This window comes from Panthera uncia (genome assembly GCF_023721935.1).
Source record: "Panthera uncia isolate 11264 chromosome E2 unlocalized genomic scaffold, Puncia_PCG_1.0 HiC_scaffold_19, whole genome shotgun sequence".
Classification (NCBI taxonomy): Eukaryota; Metazoa; Chordata; class Mammalia; order Carnivora; family Felidae; genus Panthera; species Panthera uncia.
In genome coordinates, this window is record NW_026057588.1 from 14,634,753 (window position 1) to 14,650,829 (window position 16,077).

The following is a 16,077-nucleotide window of genomic DNA, read 5'->3' on the forward strand; positions in this document are numbered from 1 at the left end:
GGCAAAATCATAATCACTGTGAGAACACGCTTCTTTTAGGAGAGTAACAGATAAAGCTGGCCAAAAATAAGGCTAGAGAAATTCAAATAACACAAACTAGCAACTTGGTTTTAAAGGTTTATATAAAACTCTTTTACCAGAACGCAGATGAGATTCAGTCTTTATAAAATATCCATTGAATGTTCATAAAAACTGATTCTATGTTAGGAAAAGAAAGAAAAAAAAAAAAACCTTAAATTCTCCAAAAGAGAATTTCTCCTATCACAATACTCTGACTCTAATGCATTTAAACTATCAAGGAAGAACAATTTTGGGAAAGGATTAACGAGAAATCTAAGAATGGTTCACAACTTCGGCTGCATGTCACAATTACCTGGAGAGTTTAACCTATCCTGAACACTGGACCTTCCCCCACCGAGTCTTATCTCACTGGTCTGGGAATCTTATTTTTCAAAGTTCCCCAACTCTACCTGATGTTACTCAGGAGTTACTACTGTTTTAGCGATAATAATGGTATTGTGGTTACGTTTTTTAAAAAGAGACCTTCTCCAGGCACCTGGGTGGTTCAGTTGGTTAAGTGTCTGACTTAGGCTCAGGTCATGGTGTCATGGTTCGTGAGTTCGAGCCCTGCATTTGGGCTGTTGTCAGCACAGAGCCTGCTTTGGAACCCCCGTTCCCCCCCCCCCCCGCCCCTCCCATGCTCGTGCGCACACGCGCTCTCTCTCAAAAATAAATAAACATTTAAAAATTTTATAAAAAAGAAAAAGAAAGACCTCCTTTTAGAACTACATGCTGAAATACTGGTGGGTGACAGGAGATAATGTATATAGTGTGTGCTTTGAAATAACAGGCGGGGCAGCGGGGGGGGGGGGAAGGTGAATTCAGAATATAAATAAGACTGGTCATGATTAGATAATATATGTTGCTCTATATCTTGTGTTTGCAACTGTTTGTAAGAAAGAATAAAAAGTAAAATACAAAAACAGTTTTTTTAATGTTTATTTATTCTGAGAGAGAGAAAGAAAGAGAGAGAGAACCCAAGCAGGAGGGGCAGAGAGAGAGGGAGAGAGAGAGAATCCCAAGCAAGCTCCATGCTATCAGTGCAGAACCCAACATGAGGCTCAACCTCACAAACTGTGAGATCATGACCTGAGTCGAAATCAAGAGTCAGATGCTTAACCAACTGAGCCACAGGTGCCCCCCAAAAACAATTTTTAAAGTTCCTCAACAGATCACAAAGTAAAGCCAGGTTTTGCATTTGAAATTTGAAATTTGTAAATACCTCTGGGTATGTCTTAAGATAAACAGAAAATCAAAAGTCAAAACTGCCAACCAGACCTCTGGAATGATGAAATGAGGAGCTCAGAAAATTGTTTCTTCTAAAATCCAAAAATAAAACTGAAGTGTTAAATACAGCCATCTGAGGACTCTAGAAATCAAAGGTGTACAATAACCCGAGAAACATTTATTCAAGGGAAACTGTTGAACTTCCAAGTATGCACAGTGTAGGTATGTAGTATTTAACTTAGCTTGTTTCTATCACATGATCGTCACATGTCCCATCACAGGCTCCCATCACACACTCCAGCAGTGCTAGAGTCGGAGCTATAATCGGACCAAAGCAGAGCAAGCCATGAAAACTTCACTGCTGGGGGGCAGGGGGGTAGGGGTTGACTGACTCCAAGCAGAGCAAGGAAAAGCCCCGCTGAGATTGCTGAAATAGCAGCAATCTCAGTGGCAAACAAATGGGAAAGACCATGATCACGGCTAGACTGTGGTTACAATCTGGTGGGAGCAAGGAGCAGACCTATAGACAGACAAGCCAGAACTGAACAGATCCACAGAATAAGACAGCCATAGTGGGTCTTAGTAAGCTCCCCTGCATCCCTGCTGATCTGAAGAATGCATATACATACAAGGCTGCACACAAGTTCTGGAGAGACTAGAGAGGGCCCTAGCTATCCACATATACCTGGTGCAACATGAGGCTTTAAGAATATGCAGAAAAGACACCACATAGCAAAGCAGAAAGCAATAGCTGGGGCAGATTCATAAATTGCTTGAACTTAAAAATATTTCCCAACCCACACACAGATCCACTGGCCAAGAGTGGAAGCCTTATTTTTTTTTTTTTTCAGGACAACCTCTGACCAAGCACTAGCTGACCATTAAACCATACTGAACCAAAGGCAACCCCTAGTAACTTATGCTTAAAATTAAGACAAGATTTTTTTTTTTTTTTAAGAAAATAGCAGAAGCATGAGGAGAGAGAGGCAGCAGAGGCCAAAGAATTGGCCCAGGAAAGTGATTTAAAAGCAAAACCTTAAAAAATATATATCAACAACAAAGACCTAGGAAGGACAGGACCTGAATCCAGAGTTGCTAAAATGTATGACCTAAAAAAATTGTGACACACAAAGAAATAGTAAAGTGTGATCCATACACAGGAAGAAGTGGTTAACAGAAATTGTCTTTGAGAGGGCCCAGAAGTTCAACTTAGCAGACACAGACTTCAAATAGCTACCATAAACATGTTCACAAAGGAAACCATGTCTAAAAATAATTAAAGGAGAGACAATAAAGAAACAAATTTTTTTAAAAGGGAAATTCTAAAGTTGAAAATGACAATAACTGAAATAAAAAATTCACCTAGAGGGGCTCAACAGCAGATCTGAAATGGCAGGAGGAAGAACCAGTGAGCTTAAAGACAGATCAACAGAAATTACCAATATGAAACAAACAATAAAAAAACAGAAGAAAAATGAATAAAAATAAACACTCTCAGAGTCATGTGGGACACCATCAAGGACACCACCGTGAACATAATGGAAGTCCCAGAAAAGGAAGAGAGGCAAAAGATATATATAAACATAAATGTAACATACACTATATTTAATATATATACAAAAGTAGAAAAAGGAAAAACAGCCTATCATGCACAGGAAGCATCATGCAATCAGCTTATTTCCCACCAAAAACATGGAGGTCAAAAGGCAACAGGATAACATATTCTAAACTCTGAAAGAAAAAAATCCTACCAAACAAGAATTCTATATCCAGCAAAGCTATACTTTAAAAAGCAAGGTGAAATAAAGGCATTCCTAGACAGAGAATTAGCTGCTACCAAATTTTGATTTACAAGAAATACGACAGGAAGTCCTTCAGGATGACAATTGACAAGAAGAAATAACACCAGAAGATAAAGATAAATTTAACAGTGGGGCACCTGGGTGGCTCAGTCAGTTGAGTGTCCGACTTCAGCTCAGGTCATGATCTCATGGTTCGTGAGTTTGAGCCCCACATCGGGCTTGCTGCTGTCAGCCTGTCAGCATAGAACCTGCTTTGGATCCTCTGTCCCCCTCTCTCTACCCCTCCCTGGCTTGCACTCTCCCAAATATAAATACTAAGTAAATAAATAAGTAAATAAATTTAACAAAAAGTGTTAGGACTTGTACACTGAAAATTATAAAATAAAAATGCTGAGAGAAATGGAAGAAAATCAAAATAAATGGAGAAGCATCCCATGTTCATAGAGTGGGAGATTACTGTTAACATGCGAATTTTCACCGAATTTATATATAGAACAACATGAACACTATCTAATCCAAGTAGGCTTTTATGCAGAAATTAACAAGACAATCCTAAAATTTACAAGAAAAGGCAAGGACCCAAAATAGCCAAAACAGTTTTGATAAGGAACAAAAGTAAGGGTTTATACTTCCCAATTTATCAACAAACTATAAAAAATAGCTACAATAATGAAAACAGTGTGGTACTGGCAATAGGGCAGACTTTTAGATCAATGGGTCAGAACTGAGAGCCCAGAAATACACCCTTAACATTAACAGTCAACTGATTTTCAACAAAAGTACTTACATAATTCATTGTAGTAATATGGCCTTTTTCCAACAAATGGTGCTGGGACAATTGGATAGTCACATGCAAACAGATAAACTGAGACCCTTAACGTCACATAATACACAAAAATTGTGTCAAATGGACTACAGTCCTAAAGGTGAGAGGTAAGAGCTAAACATTATAAAACCTCTAGAAAAAAAACAGAAGAAAATCATTGTGATACTGAATTAGGCAAACAGTTCTTAGAAATGACATCTAAAACAGAATCCATAAAAGAATAAATTGATAAACCAGATTTCACTGCAATTAAATATTTTTGCATTTCCAAAGACATCATTTAGAAAATGAATACTGGGGCACCTGGGTGGCTTAGTTGGTTAAGCTGCCGATTCTTGGTTTCGGTTGGTGGGTTTGAGCCCTATATCTGGCTCCCCAACTAACAGTATGGAGCCTGCTTAGGATTCTCTCTCTCTCTCCCTCTCTCTCTGCCCTTCCCTTGCTCGTGCTCTCTCTCTCTCAAAATGAATGAATGAATGAACGAATGAATGAAAATGAACACATACACCCCGTGTCTCATGGTATAGCCTCCTCCCATGGTCTCCTCTGCAAACGGGCTCCATAGCCTAGCACCCCTGTCCCCACATGCTGAGGCCTAAGCAGGGGATGAGCGGGGGGTTGCTGCCCAGGTTTCCACCAGCCCACAAGCAACAGAAAGGCAGCCACTCCCTCCAGCGGCTCGTTCACTCGTGGCCACCGACAACTACTACCAGCACCGCCTGGGTTCCACTTCCAGTAACAGCTCCTGCAGAAGTACAGAGTACCCTGGGGAAGCCATCCTACACCACCCAGTCCCCCGAAGGCCCACTCAGGACGCTGGTGGGCAAGCTTCTTTTTCATAAAGTCTACTCTCTGGTTCATGGCCACAGTGTTAGAGTCCCCAGAATACTTGGAATCTCCCCCGGCCTCCAGTGGCATGATCACCTATGGCATGGCCTGGGAAGCCATGAAGAAGCAGCCTGGTGGCCAGCCTGGTGAAGCCAACACCAGGCCCCAGTCCTGGGTGGCCATCACCAGCCACCAGACTTGAGGATATACTACTAAGCTCCTCAGAGCCCCTCCCTGCCCCACCCAGTAGACGAGACAGGTTGCAGCAAGCAGAAGCAGTTGGGTTCTTTCATCAAAGCAGCAAAACACCAAAAAGGAAGTTCAGAGAACCCCACACTTTACTATCAAAGCCACACGTGAGCCTTCCCGACAACCTGTAATGTGTGCCTTCCACCAAGTGGAAAATAAACTCCAAGCAGCCAGTAAAAAGCAAAAGAAAAGTCACAGACTAGGAGAAATATTTGCAAATTACATTAGCTGATGAGTGACTATTATCTAGAACATATAAAGAAGTCTTACAACTCAAGAAGAAATAAGCAAAAGATTCAAAGAGCTATTTCATCAAAGAAGATATACATATGGCCAATAAGCACATTTAAGGATGATCAATTAGTCATTAGGGAAATGTGAATCAAAACTGCAGGAAGATACCACTGCACATCCACTAGGATGTAATAACAAGTGTTGGTGAGAACATGAAAAAACTGGAATCCTCAATACATTGCTAACAATGTAGTCACTTTGCAGTGCACTTTGGTGCAGTCACCTTGGAAAACAATTTGGCAGTTTCTTACAAAGTTAAACAACAAGAGTTACCAAATGACCCAGCAATTCTACTAGGTGGAAATGAAAACATATGTCCACACAAAGACTTATACCTAAATGTTCATCACCACATTACTCATAACAGCCCAACACTGGACATAATCCAAAGATCCATCAACTGGCGAATGGATAAACAAAATGTGGCATACCCATATAATAGAATATTAGTCAGCAAAAAAAAAAGTAAACTACTGATACATGCTGAGACATGGAACATCTCAAAAACATTATGCTAAGTAACAGAAGCCAGATGCAAAAAGTCATACCTCAATAAAGATGTTTAAAAATTGCAAATCACACGGGGCACCTAGGTGGCTCAGTTGGTTATGCACCCAACTTCGGCTCAGGTCATGATCTCACAGTGAGTTTGAGCCCCACATCGGGCTCTGTGCTGACAGCTCAGAGCCTAAAGCCTGTTTCGAAATCTGTGTGTCCCCCCCCCCTCTCTCTGCCCCTACCCTACTCTCCCTCTTTCTCTCTCTCTCAAAAGTAAATAAACATTAAAGAAAACCTGCAAGTTATTTAGGGGTGCCTGGCTGGCTCAGTCAGTAGAACACAAAAATTCTTGAGATCTTGGGGTCGTGAGTTCAAGCCCCACATTGGGTGTAGAATTTAAAAAGTTCGGGGGTGCCTGGGTGGCTCAGTCAGTTAAGTGTAGGACTTCAGCTCAGGTCCTGATCTCATGGTTTGTGGGTGCGAGCCCTGCGTCGGGCTCTGTGCTGACAGCTCGGAGCCTAGAGCTGGCTTCAGATTCTGTGTCTCCCGCTCTCTTTGTCCCTCCCCTGCTCACGCTTTGTCTCTCTCTCTCTCCTTCAAAAATAAGCATTAAAAAAAATTTTTTTTTAAGTTTGAAAAAGTTAAAAAAATTTGCAAATCATTTAGAAATGAATGACTCATGAGAAATGACGTCAAAACCTGTAGGGTATGTGGAAAGAGTAAATAGAGTGTAATTGAGAAAGAAGTAAAAGACAAGTGGCTAATTTTAAATTAACTCTACGTAGGCTATTTCAGGGCCACCTAACAAAGCAATATTGATGACAACAATAGTAACAACCTACTTTTTTTTCCCCCAGACAAATGTATTTTTATTAATTTAATTTTTCAGTTCTGGTATAAAATACAGTATTAGTTCCAGGTGTACAATATAGTGATTCAACAAGATACATTACATTACTCAGTGCTCATCATGATAAGTGTACTCTTAATCCTCTTTACCTATTTCACCCATCCTCCCACCCATATCTCCTCTGGAAACCATCATTTTGTTCTCTATAGTTAAGAGTCTGCTTTTTTGTTTGTCTTTTTTTCTTTGTTCATTTGTTTTGTTTCTTAAATTCCACCTGAGTGAAATCATATGGTATTTGTCTTTCTCTAACTTATTTCACTTAGCAGTATAATCTCTAGATCCATCCATATTATTGCAGATGACAAGATTTCATTCTTTTTTATGACTAATATTCCATTGTGTGTATACATTTAAAAAAAGTTTTAAAAAGTTTTTTATTTTGATGTAGTCTCAATATATACACATACAATGGATATGTATACATACATATATACGTACGTATACGTACGTATACATACGTACGTACATACACATACGTACGTACATACATATATACATACATATACATGTGTATATACAGACATTAAATCTGCAGATTGCTTTGGGTAGTGTGGACATTTTAACAATATTTATTCTCCCAATCCATGAGCATGGAGTACCTTTCCATTTGTTTGTGTCATCTTCAATATCTTTCATCAATGTTTTATAGTTTTTAGCATTCGGGTCTTTCACTTCCTTGATTAAGCCTATTCCTAGGTATTTTATTATTTGTGAACAACCCACTTTTGACTGTGTCCAGCACAGGCTCTGGACTGATCCCTTCCATGCATGAACATCAAATCACCACATCCCCTGGAGTTTGCTACTATAACTACTCTTATTAACAGGGCAAGTAGGAGATCTGATATTGGAACCTAGGCCAGCACCTTAGTCACCAAGCTCATCCACCCGCCCCACTGCAATCTGCAAGCTATAAGTAGTAATCATTTATTCTCCTGCCATAATCAACCATAACAAACTAGCACTTACATTTCCTGCTTTTATTGTGGCTTAATGATAACAGCTTCATACAATTTACCTTATTTAAACTTCAGGGCAATTGTAGTAGATGACAGTATTCTTTAATTTTTTTATTTTTTTTTAAGAGTTTATTTATTTTGAGAGACAGAGAGAGCAGAGGAGGAACAGAAAGAGAGACAGAGAGAATCCCAGGCAGGTTCCATGCTGTCAGCACGGAGCCTGATATGGGGCTCGAACTCATGAACCGTGAGATCACGACCTGAGCCAAAACCAAGAAGAAGATGCTTAACCGACTGAGCCACCCAGGCACCCCTAGATGATAGTATTCTAACAATTATTTCTCATTCACTTTTCAGGCACAGAGCAGAACTGCATTTCCTTGCCATCCTCAAGTTGGAAGTGGCTATAAGATTTGCCTTAGCCAATGAAATATGAAGAGAAGCAATGGTGGTCAGTTCCATGTGGGATCATTTGAGAGCTGATGTACAAACCCCTGTATTTCCCTTATTGCATAAGTAAACCTGTTCCAGATGGTGGTACCTGGGTCCCCAAATGAAGACGATGTAGAGCAGAGACTACCACCAAACCATGAAGAATATGTGGTATTAATGAGACTCAATGAGAAGTCTTTTAAGCCACTGAGATATGAGGGTTATTTGTTACAGCAGCAGAACCTAAGCCATCCTTACCAATTCAATACCCTTTGAGTTAATCCTCTTTTTACTAGGAAATTAACTGAGGCTCAGATAAATTAAATGATATGATCAAGGACACACAGTGGAAAGGTAGCAGAGGCAGGATTAGAATTTAGGTCTGATTCCAGGGCTCTTAAAAGTTGTCACTTCTGGGGCGCCTGGGTGGCTCAGTCGGCTAAGCGTCCGACTTCAGCTCAGGTCACGATCTCGCGGTCCGTGAGTTCGAGCCCCGCGTCGGGCTCTGGGCTGATGGCTCGGAGCCTGGAGCCTGTTTCCGATTCTGTGTCTCCCTCTCTCTCTGCCCCTCCCCCGTTCATGCTCTGTCTCTGTCTCAAAAATAAATAAACATTAAAAAAAAAATTTTTTTTTTAAAAAGTTGTCACTTCAACCACTGTCCTGTACTTCCTCCTATTTCACTCACCACTTAATTCACTCAACAGCAATATTTATTGAGGGCTTATGACGGGTGCTGCAAAGAATGTCTTCCAGGTTGACATTTTTTCCCCAGTAAAATATCTTTTTGGTTTTTAATATTCAAACTTCGTGGAATGTACATAATTACGTGTTTTCATCTAATTTTTATATGGGAAAATTGTATGCTCTCAAGGTAACATTTTTAACAAATGATGAGTAGGAAGTCTCAAGACTACATTTTAAATACAATCAGTAGAAGGTCAGAACCATGTGTGGACATGAAAAGGTTGGCTGAGGTCAACAGAGATGCAAGTTTGAGATGCTGTTGACCAGAGGGGAATGGCGGGGTGAAGGCTGTGAAAGCTGTTTTTTAGCCAGCATATTAACTGTTTAGTATTCAAGGAGTGATTTTTTTTTTTTTTGAGCATTTTACATCTTAACATATTAGTTTGTTACTTATGTCTAGGAGATAGGCTGGCCTATCTCCACTGGGCCAATAGGATAAAAGGAGTGAGTTTCCAGGGTTTCTGGAGACAGGTGCCCAGCTTCTTACTCCTTTAGACACTGTCTTGTCTGCTGAGGATGCCCAACACTGCCAGAGTGCAGGGGATCAGGCTAGGGTTGCACACAGGAAGAAGTCTCCAGAACCAAGGAAATGAGATAAACTGGGTCTGCGATGATGGTGATGGTAGTGAACCAATCAACCATCTATAACCCATCTACCTTTGGACTTCCTCCCATGAGATTAGAAACAGCCAGATTCTTTGGGGTGACATTGTTCAAGCTTGAATGTGTTTATCCCCAGGGGTTTAATGCAGACTTTTAATGGACCCAAGGGCACAAATGTTTTTTAAGGGAAGCAATGTTCAGATCCTCAATGGCCCCAAGTTCTCCTTCCCAAAACTGATCTGACTGCAAACCAGCCTGCCTTCTCGGTCGTCCATCCCCCTACACTACACTACACCTGCCCACCTCATCCTAAGGAGCACTGCTTAGGGGGTGTGTAAGCCTCTAGGACACCAAACAACACAAAACATGAAAATACTGGTTTGGAGGAAGTAGTCTTTAATGAATAAGAAAGCTCCTTAAACCCCCAGGCTTGCCTGTCCTTCACTGACTTACACATCTTTCTGTTAAATATGAATCTTGGCTTTAAAAACAGGATATTCTGGCCCGTGCTGGGATTCCCTAAATTCAGAATACTCAAAGCAGTATATATAGGTTAGTGGCCCTGGTTCGTTTAAAGGGAATGTTTTGCAGGACCATCAAAATTTTGATTCCCCTAGAAAAAAATTCCCAGGGGAAAATGTATGTGATTTTTCTTTCAGATTCTGTGTGCTTTACACAATAAGGTAGTGAAAAACCTACTTTATCTAACCATATTATAAAATATTTCAATTACAGTCAATCTCCATCTTATCTCACCTTACAAAATATGTACTACATTATTTCTCCCACAAATAATATTTTACAGTTACCATACAACTATTTTAGATGTTAGCTTTATAATGCACAAGGAGATATAGTTTATCAAAATTCTTTTGAGGGAACACAAAAATATTTGAAGATGATCAGTTCAAACTGGAATAATCCTGGCCAGCCCAGCCCTAATTCCTGGTGGCTGAGCTACAGGAACTCAGCATGGGGTACAAATCCTGGGGGGGGAAAGACTCCAGACAATGGCAAAGTCACACGTGCCTGGGGTTAGAGCCAAACAGGACAGTCAGTCAAGCTCTACACCCTCTTCCTCTCAGCTCTCGGGGGCCTCAAAAGCAAAGCTGCTACAAGACAGTATTTGAAAAGGGATTTTCTGGCCCAATGGGTCAACTCAAAAGATTCCCTTTCACCCAAGTAAAAGGGCTGTGGCCCTTCCTTCACCTCCAAGTAAGTATGGGCACACACACGTGTGTGTACACACACACACACACACACACACACACACACACACACACGTGAGGGAAGTATTCACCATAAATTACTCGGGATTGAGTCAGTAATTACCCTCTTAAATAGTTTCCACTATTAGCAAAACCCTTCTTCAAGAGATGACTTTGTTCTGAATCTGAAGCAACATTTCAGCATGCACTATATCCAGCTTTTTCTAAGTTAGCAGAGGGGCTACTACACACAGGTAAAAACCATTATGCTAATAAAGGTCCCATATCTAACCAAATTTCCCTTAAAGCACGATATAGTGTGCAAGACTGGGTAACAGGCAGGAAAGGACTGTTGTCCAGAGATTTAACTCATACTACTTTCATTCATTTGAGAAAGACCCTGGGTCCCCTCTGTGGGTAAGGCCCTAGGCTGAGCATGATCCCTGCACTGTATCAGAGTGGTTCTCAAACTCTGAGGTACGTCTAGTCACCCAAGACGTTGCTCAGAACTCAGATATTCCCAAGCCCCAGATGAGAACCACCAGCAGCGTGGAACAGAGCCTCTATATTTTTAACACGTTCCCCAGGCCAAGTCTGTTGCTCCCTTAAGTCTCAGGACCATCACAGAGAAAAGTCTAGCAAAGTGGTTCACAAACATCTGAATCATACAAACCATTTATGGAGAATTTTAAAGTACAGATTCTAGAGCCCACAAGAATTACCAAATCACTTAAAGGACTCTTGGTTGCAAGTGGCAGAGACCCAACTCAAACTGGCTCAAGAAGAAAATAAAAAGCAATTTTCTGCTTCACGTTACTGAAAAGTTCAGGGGTCATTCCAATTTCCAGTTACCCAAAGAATTTATCAAGAACCAATCACTTCCAGTGTTCTTTCCATCTGACCCTTTGGGCAAGGATGGCTCCCAGCAACATTAGGCTTATGCTCCACAACTCAGCACCCCAGTAGAAAGAAAGCTCCTCTTTCCTGGCAGCTCTCGCCAAAGACATGTATAAATTCTGAGCAGACTGATGTGACTCATGAGCCTTTTCCTGAGCCAGTCACTGGGGCAGAGAGGAAGAGAACAGTCTGAATGGCCCAGGACTGCTCCCGTTCCACATCCAAACCACATGGACCAGAATGCTCCGCAAGGCGGAAGAAGGTGGGGGAGGCGCTTTTTAAGTTGTTTTTATACTCCTGTTTCTAAAAGTTCTCTCCAGAAATTGAAAAATACAAATATAAAGAAAAAAATGAAAACAATCTATAAACATTCTACACACTAAAGTTTTCAGAATCTTTATTTACTTTTTAATGTTTACTTATTTTTGTGAGAGAGAGAGAGAGAGAGCGAGCATGAGAAGGGGAGGGACAGAGAGAGAAGGAGACAAAGAATCGGAAGAAGACTCCAGGCTCTGAGCTGTCAGCACAGAGCCCAACGCGGGTCTCGAACTCATGAGCTGTGAGATCATGACCTGAGCCGAAGTCAGATGCGTAACCGACTGAGCCACCCAGGTGCCCCAGAATCTTTAAACTCAAATTGTGAATGTAAGTACTGATTTGTTGAGCAGAAACCTATTCCGTACAAGAGAGCATTTCATTAGGGCTGCCTTTATGACAATACCCCCAAACTGAAAAAAGATAAATATCTTAGCCATTTTTATGATTGTTCAGCTAATAGTGGTTTGCCTCCCTTTTTCCCTGAATTTGTTCTTGTTTTTAACCCCTACAGAAATCAGTGGGTGTCTACTAAGAACAATGATATTCTCTCAATTACAGTGTAATTACTGAAATTAGAAAGTGCTGGTGCTATAATCCTGCTAGCTAATGTACAGTTATCTATTGCATAACTTATAATTTATAACTTCTAAGATAGTTAGTTACCCCCATTTCATTTTCAAGGGCAGGGCTTTTGATTCATTGCCACCCCCATCCCCCTCCCCCACCAGAGAAAGTAGTATCATACATACAGCTGGGCTCAGTGAATGAATGAACTGGATGGTGGGGGAGCAAATCCTCAAAAGGAAAACCACAAAACAATCATGAATGGTTGTTGGGCCAAACCAGCAGATGATATCCACTACACCTGCCCCAACAGATGCTCCAGGAATAAAGCCAGAGAATCCCAACTGTTGGGAAGAGTCCCTAGGTGATGCCAATTCCCAGCCAGGTTTCAGAGTGCCACTGTCCAGGGAACAGGTATGATCAGACACAAACACGACACTTCTTGAGCTGTTTTTCAGATGTCTTTGACAAGACAAGAAACCTGATGAAGGTGTTTCTGTGCTCCCACTCAGCACAGCCTGCTGGGGGCCTGGGGCTGGGTGGGTCAGACCTGGGTTTGCTCTTACAGAGCTCAGCCTAAGAGGTGAAGGACGTGCTTACAGGGAGCATTGTGCTGCCATGCCACATAGAGAAGGGCCCTGCACGAGCCATTGTGAAGGAGGTGAGGCAGGTCCAAACATCACCCCTGCCATCAGTTCACACTCATGGGGTGAGACCTGTAGCCAGGGCTGCACTGCGCCCAGACACCTGGGATCGCTGGCATTTTCACGAGAACCCCAAACCTTAGACAACACACATCCATGCAGTGAACAAGTCCTGTCAGCTTGTGATTCTCCCTACGAGGCAGAGAGAAGCTACTCACTTGGCCGAGATCACAGAGCTAGTTGGGGTGGAGCTGGGATCAATTCCAGACTCTGTTCCCAAGTCCTAGCTTGAACTACAGAGCACTATCCAACTCATGGAGGAAAAATAAGGACGATGATAAATAATATTTCTTGAGTGCTTATTATGGCTCAAACTACTTTCTTTTTTAATTTTTTTTGAAGTTTATTTATTTTGAAAAAGAGAGTGGGGGAGGGGGGGAGGGAGGGAGGGAGGGAGGGAGGGAGAGATAGAGAGAGAGAGAGAGAGAGAGAGAGAGAGAGAGAGAGAATCCCCAGCAGGTTCCACACTGTCAGCACAGAGCCCCATGCGGGGCTTGAACCCACAAAGCTATGAAATGATCCAAGCCGAAATCAAGAGTCAGACGCTCAATCAACAGCCAACCGGGTGCCCCAAACTAAATTCTTTACGTAAACTTATTTAATGCTCTGAATGGCCCCTTGAGGTAGAAACATTTACCATCCACATTTTACAGGTGAGGAAACTGACACCCAGAGAGGTGAAGTGATAAACCAAGGTCACACAGCTAGCAAGCAGCTGAACTTTGAATCCAGGCCTTCTGGCCCCACAAGGTGATAATGCTTCATATGTAAGAACAGGAATGATGCCCCAGGCCAGGTGGGCAAAGAAAGTCTTCATTTTATGAGAAGTGTGTGTGTCATGCTTATTGCCTTGCCAGAGCTCACTGGAGGAGAGATAGCCAACAGACCAAAGCTGGATCAGACCCCTGTTCCAGGATGGAAACAGCCAGTCAAGTCTTCAACTGTGGCTGGGACCTGGACACCCCATTAAGGAAGGAGCCTGGGGACACCCTGATGCCTGGAGAAGCCTAGAAAGGGAAGGAACCAAATAGAATGTAGAGGCAGAGGTGGGAAATGGAGAGGGGAGACTGGCTGGGCCCCAGGTCTGCTGATCACAACACCAGCAGACAATGCCTGTCCCAAGCTCCAGGATGCATCTCAGAATTCTAGGCTTGGATGGATCGGACATGGGCTCCTGTATTTTCAACCCAAAGAACCCAGGCCAAGAACTTCCTACCTGGCTCTCTCTCTAAGCTCATCTTCTGCCATTCTCACCTTCCCTTCCCTCATAGCCCTCTGGCCACAGGGCCTCCTTGTACTTCTTAGAATGCACTCTGTAAGCTCCTGCCTCAGGGCCTTTGTGTTTACTATGCTGTCTGGAATGTTCTTTCCCAGATGTTTCCATGGCTGGCTCCTCATATCCAGGTCTTGATTAAAGTCATCTCTTCAGAGGTCTGCCCTGATCACCTCTGCTAAAATAGTAGCTTGTGCCACTCTCCAGCCTTCCCCCTGGTCGGTTTTCTTCACAGCACATCTCCCTACCTAACATCACATTATTTATGTTTGTTTAGAGTCCAGTTCCCCTCGAGAATGTCAGGGCCAGAAGTGTGGGGACTGTGTCTATCCTGGGCCCCGCTGTGGCCCTAGCATTTGTGTGCCATCTCGTAGGTGTTCAGGAAATACCTAAGTGATGATATCTGCCTGCACACACTTTTGTACATCTCCTGGAACCTTTATCCCCGCCCTCAGGAACACAGAAAAGGGGACAAGGAAAGAAACAATGACTAACCTTTGAGTGGTTACTATGTGCCAACCACAGTTCCAAGCACTTTGCAGGGATCATTTATTCCTCACAAGAACCTAGGGTAGGAGCCATTATTACTCCAGAAGAGGAAGCTGAGGTTCATCTTAATCACAGAGTGGTTAAGTTACTTGCCCAAGGACACCCAGCCAAGAAAAGGCAAAGCTGCAAAGCTTAGCAGTCTGATGTCAGGCCTCACGACACACAGGTGGGCAACCAGTTCTACTGATCCAGCAACAGAGCTCCAGATCTTTTTGCTGAGCTCCCCACAGCCCCACTGGTAGACCTCTGTCTTTTTCTTTTCTTTCTTTTTTTCTTCATCTCAATCAAGGTCCCAGAATGTTGTCCACTGCTGCATGTACTCAAGTTGTCACCCTTGACGTCGGCTTTTTCCCTGGTTGGGCCCAGCCATGGGGGACAGATGAGTCCTTCACTGACATGGCCACACACTGGCCACCGTGGACTTCTTAGGAACTCAGAAAAATTCTGGGCCCTGCCTAACTGGGCCCCCATCAAGGGCGGTCCTGCAGGATAAAACATCTGAGGCACCCACACCTGCCTGTGACCTCCACTGGCATTTATCATCATCGTGGAAGCCCCGGCTGGGCAGTGAGGCAGGGGGCAGGCCTAACACAGTCAGCTGCAGCAGAGGGGCCATCAAGACGACAATCACTCATGGACAAAAGGAAAGTTTGCCAAGGAACTGCAGGAAAAGCCGCTGAAAATACATTAGCAATAAGGCAGCCAGTTATTGACTAAATCCACTCTATTCCAAACCAGACTCTGCCTCATCCAAGTTGCTAGACAGTAAGCAAGGTCACACCTCTGTGCTTCAGTTTCATCGCTGTGAAGTGGGTATTACCAACCTGCTTCACTGAGTTATGGCAGGGGCTGAAGGTGAACAATAAAAACACTCAGACCAGGACCAGGCTTGTACTAAGCTTTTCAAGTCAGTGGGAAAGGACAGATGATTCAATCAATACTGCAAGAGATAATTGATTAACTATTGGCAGGGTGTAGGTTTAAGATCTTTATCCCACCTAACACCAGAAAAAAAAAAAAAAAATTCCAGATGTTGGATGTGAACAATGAAGCTATACACGTGATTCTTTGTCTTCTTCTTTTTTGAGAGAGAGAGAGTGCAGTGGGGGAGAAGTGGGGGGGGGGGGGGGGG

The 16,077-nt window shown here is 42.6% G+C and overlaps 1 protein-coding gene and 1 pseudogene across 2 annotated transcripts in view; one reads left to right on the forward strand and one right to left on the reverse strand.

Annotated features, from left to right (window-relative positions):
* SIPA1L3 (signal induced proliferation associated 1 like 3) overlaps nt 1-16,077 on the reverse strand; it is a 238,095-nt gene that overhangs the window by 194,120 nt on the left and 27,898 nt on the right. The gene's annotated exons all lie outside the window — the stretch shown is intronic.
* Nucleotides 3,997-4,835, forward strand: LOC125916169 (pancreatic progenitor cell differentiation and proliferation factor B-like; annotated as a pseudogene).